The sequence below is a fragment of the Jaculus jaculus genome, chromosome 8 (genome assembly GCF_020740685.1).
Source record: "Jaculus jaculus isolate mJacJac1 chromosome 8, mJacJac1.mat.Y.cur, whole genome shotgun sequence".
NCBI classification, from domain to species: domain Eukaryota; kingdom Metazoa; phylum Chordata; class Mammalia; order Rodentia; family Dipodidae; genus Jaculus; species Jaculus jaculus.
The window spans coordinates 129659305-129664449 of NC_059109.1; the positions used below are offsets into that span (position 1 = coordinate 129659305).

Here is a 5145-nt window from a genome sequence, read left to right on the forward strand (position 1 = left end):
AAGGAAATGAAAAAAAAAAATTCATACCACTGTGCACATAATAAAACAAAAATAAGTGCACAAGAAGTCATTCCTCCTCAAGCGACAACTCTGTGAGTATACATAAACTTGGTCAATACCAAGTCATGACCCACGGAGGTTGTTTTAATTGGCTGACATAATCTTTGAGTTCACAAAGGAAAGCATGGAACAGGAGAGTGGGGAAGGATTAGGATGGAGGTAGTATTTAATCTTCCCGGGAAAATGGAATCCTTAATCCAGCATGCTGGTATAGCTGCATGAGTAAAGAAAACAGACAAGGGCTGGAGAGATGGCTTCAGTGGTTAAGGTGCTTGCCTGCGAAGCCTAAGAACCCAGGTTCGATTCCTCAGTACTCATGTTAAGTCAGATGCATAATGTGGCTCATGTGTCAGGAGTTCACTTGCAGTGGCCAGAGGCCCTAGCATGCCCATTCTTCTTTCTCTCGTAAATAAATAAATAGGACTTCCGGTTAAGATGGCGACGTAGGTACCACGCCAAAGCAGCCTAGGGGGGAAAAAGACCCAAAAAACTCAGCAAAATACACACTTTTACTAAAAACTGAGGTGTATAGGAATTTGAAGCGGCAGTGGAGAAGTAGAAGAGTTATAGAGCATCCAGAGCCCGCACAGGCAGGAAAAGCGGCTCCGGCAGCTCGGCCAACCGCCATGGCCGTGGCGTAGCAGAAAACCTCCAGACCAGCTCAAGCCGCAGGACAAGCCAGGTGCGGGATTTTCCCCTCACACCGCGCTCTCCGCAACTCGGGAAACGTGAGGGGAGAGCGGCAGCGAGCAGCGGAGGAGAAGACCACGAGGTAGAAGCACACGTGGAGCAGCGAGACAACCAGAGCAGCCGCGGCTCCCTCCCCTCCCCCACCGCCTGAACCCAGCTCCAGCGAACACAGCAGTGGCCCGGGACCCGGCCGCGCCAACTTGGGCTGACAGCGGGACCTAAGCAGGAGCAGAGTTCGGCAGCAACTTCAGCGGCTCCAGCACCGGTACCAGCGGCCCCAGCAGCAGCAGACCCAGGAGCGGCAGCGGCGGCAGATCCCGCAGCAGTGGCTTCGGGGGGAGCAGCGGCGGTGGACACGGCAGCGGCAGCTTCAGCAGTGGTGGTGGCTCTGGTGGTGGCAGCTACGGCAGCAGCAGAGGCAGCAGCAGCGGCTTGGTTTGCCCCGTAGGAAAAGCAAGTGCCCAGCTCCAGAAATCAGAACAGCAGCCCGACGACCCAGGCAGCAACTTGACTGAGACCAAAATCACCCAAGGTAACTGGGATTGCACCAGGGAAGGGTCTCACTTGGTCACAAGCTGACTTGGATCCCTCAACAGACCAGAAATCTAAACCTCTTTGTTGATAGAGGATCTGGTCATTATAATAACTACTCTTGCATACATACTCGGGGCTGTTTTTGATTGAATGTGTACAGTGTTTAGTTAAATTTTAGAATCTGCCTGTATTTTATTCCACTCAGCCTGCTTGAATACTCCTATAGCAGGGAAACTCAACCCCTAAGAACATCTTTGTAGATACTCTGAGAGTCTTAAGAGCCACACCTAATACCTTAAGGTCCTACCCTGAAAATATATTACATCAAAGCAATTGATACAGCTAAGAATACACAGCTAGCTAGAAAATCCAAGCATTAACTTAATCCAAGATGCAAAAATATATACATTATAACACAAGAAACACTAAAAAGCAAGACGATATAAATCCACCTAAAAGTATTAATGCATCAGAAATGTCCTCCAGTGAGAAAGAGTTAGAGGAAATGCCTGAGAAAGAGTTCAAAAGAATAATTATAAATATGTTCAAAGAGGTCAAAGAACACATGAAAACAATCAAAGAAGAAATCAAAGAGGAAATCAAAGAGGAAATCAAAGGAATCAAAGAGGCAGGACACCAATTTAATGAAATAAAGAAGGCAATACAAGACATAAATAGGGAAATAGAAATAATAAAGAAAAACCAGTCAGAATTACTAGCAATGAAGAACACAGTTAATGAAATAAAAAACTCTGTAGAAAATCTCACCAGTAGGATGGATGAGGGAGAGGACAGAATATCTAAGCTAGAAGACCAGGTGGCAGACCTAATGCAGTCCAACAAAGAGAAAGACAAACTTATAGAAAAATATGAGTGGGAATTTCAAGATATTCGGGACACTATGAAAAGATCCAATATAAGAATTCAGGGCATAGTAGAAGAAGAAGAACTCCACTCCAGAGGCATAGTAGGCATCTTCAACAAAATCATAGAGGAAAATTTCCCCCAAATTGGGAAAGAGGTGCCAATACAGATACAGGAAGCCTTTAGAACCCCAGCCAGACAGAACCCAGAAAGAACCTCTCCTCGCCATATTATAATCAAACTTCCAAACACACACACCAAAGAAAAAATATTGAAAGCAGTTAGAGAGAAAAATCAAGTTACCTACAAAAGCAAGCCCATCAGGATTACAGCAGATTATTCAACACAAACTTTTAAAGCCAGAAGGGCTTGGAGTGATATATTCCAAGTTCTGAAAGATAACAACTGTCAACCAAGGTTACTTTATCCTGCAAAGTTATCCATTCAAATAGATGGAGAAATAAAGAATTCCATGACAAAAGCAGGTTAAAGGAGTATTTGAAGACAAAACCAGCTCTACAGAAAATACTTGATAGAATCCTCCATGCTGAACAAAAGGAAAAGCACACATATAAGGAACCTAGAAAAAACAAGCTATACTCAAATACCAGTTAAAAGAAGAGAGCACAGGTAGAACCAGAAACACACACACACAAAAAAATGGCAAACATAAATACACACCTTTCAATAATATCTCTTAATATCAACGGTCTCAATGCCCCAACGAAAAGACATAGATTTGCAGACTGGGTTAAAAAGCAGGATCCTACAATTTGTTGTCTCCAAGAAGCTCACCTTTCTACAAAGGATAGACATTATCTTAGGGTGAAAGGTTGGAAGACGGTGTTTCAAGCAAATGGGCCTAGAAAACAAGCAGGGGTTGCTATCCTAATATCAGACAGGGTAGACTTTAGTCCGACGTTAGTCAAGAAAGATAAGGAAGGTCACTTTATATTGATTAAGGGCACACTCCAACAGGAGGACATTACAATCCTAAACATATATGCACCTAACATGGGGGCTCCCAAATTCGTCAAACAAACACTATTAGAACTAAGGTCACAGATAACACCAAACACAGTGGTGGTGGGTGACTTTAACACCCCACTCTCATCGACAGGTCATCCAGGGAAAGAATAAACAGAGAGGCATCTGGACTAAATGAGGTCATAGAAGGAATGGACCTAACAGATATATACAGGACATTTCATCCAAAGGCTGCAGAATATACATTCTTTTCAGCAGCACATGGAACATTCTCTAAAATAGACCATATATTAGGACACAAAGCAAATCTTAACAAATTCAGGAAAATTGAAATAATTCCTTGCATTCTATCTGACCACAATGGAATTAAACTACAAATCAGTAGCAAGAAAGGCTATAGAGCATACACAAAATCATGGAAACTAAACAATACACTACTAAATGATGAGTGGGTCAATGAAGAAATCAAAAAGGAAATCAAAAAACTTATAGAGTCAAATGATAATGAGAACACAACATACCAAAATCTCTGGGACACAATGAAGGCAGTTCTAAGAGGTAAATTTATAGCCTTAAGTGCCTATATTAAGAAATTAGAAAGGTCGCAAGTAAACGACCTAATGCTTCACCTTAAAGCCTTGGAAAAAGAAGAACAAGGCAAACCAAAAATCAGTAGACGGGAAGAAATAATAAAGATTAGGGCAGAAATTAATGAAATAGAAACAAAAAGAACAATCCAAAGAATTAATGAAACAAAGAGTTGGTTCTTTGAAAGGATAAACAAGATTGATAAACCCTTAGCAAATCTGACCAAAAGAACGAGAGAAGAGGCGGCGCGCATCAGGGCGCAGGCGCGGGGAGGGGTTGGGGGAGGAGGGAAAGCGGCGAGTAAGATGGAAGATGAGGAGGTCGCTGAGAGCTGGGAGGAGGCGGCAGACAGCGGGCAGGCAGTCCAAATCCCCTCCCAAAGTGCCCATTGTGATTGAAGGCGATAGCCTTCCCACGGGCCCGCTCCCCAGATCCGCATCCTCAAGCGGCCCACCAGCAGCGGTGTGCTCAGCAGCCCCAACTCCACCAGCAGGCCAGCTCTTCCCGTCAAGTCCCTAGCACAGCCAGAGGCTGAGTACGCCGAGGCCCGGAGGCGGATCCTGGGCAGTGCCAGCCCTGAGGAGGAACAGGAGAAACCCATCCTCGACAGGCCAACCAGGATCTCTCAGCCTGAAGACAGTAGGCCGCCCAGCAATGTGATCAGACAGCCTTTGGGTCCTGATGGCTCACAAGGCTTCAAACAGCGCAGATAAATGGAGGCAAGAAAGGATGCTGCCACCGCCACCGCCTCCTGGATTGTCTGCCATGGGTCGCACTGCCGAGGCAGACATCTGGACTTGAGCAGGAGGAACGACCTGATTTCCTTGCACTGTGACCCCCCTTGTTCTGACCACTGTGACCTTGAACCCCATGCACTGTGACCTCCCTCCTTCCCACTGTGATCGGCATGTCGACAAGGGCTGTCCCAAGTCAGTAGAAAGGGAAAGGGTGGGGACTAGGGGATGGTTGGAGGGACCCACCAAGGACTCAGAATAGAGGGTCAGACAGTGCCACTTGTGGTAAAGCCAGTGCCAGCAATCACAGTTTATCATGCTCATTAATTTGGGATTTCAAAACACAAATGAGACTCCCACCCACCCCCAGGTGCATGTCTTCATCACTTAAAGAGTAAGTTCCTTTTGAAAAAAAAAAAAAAAAGAAAGAAAGAGAGAAGAGACACAAATTAATAAAATCAGAGATGAACAAGGCAACATCACAACAGATTCCAGAGAAATTCAAAAAATCATAGGGACATACTATAAAAGCATATACTCCACAAAGTATGAAAATCTGAAAGAAATGGATGATTTCCTTGATCTATATGACCTACCTAAATTAAATCAAAATGAGATTAATCACTTAAATAGACCTATAACAAACATGGAGATCCGAACAGTTATCAATAATCTCCCAACTAAAAAA

General features: G+C 44.4%; 1 pseudogene; it reads left to right on the top strand.

Annotated features, from left to right (window-relative positions):
* The first annotated feature begins 4028 nt into the window (after positions 1–4028).
* On the top strand, positions 4029–4553 carry LOC123462940 (annotated as a pseudogene).
* Positions 4554–5145: the final 592 nt, after the last annotated feature.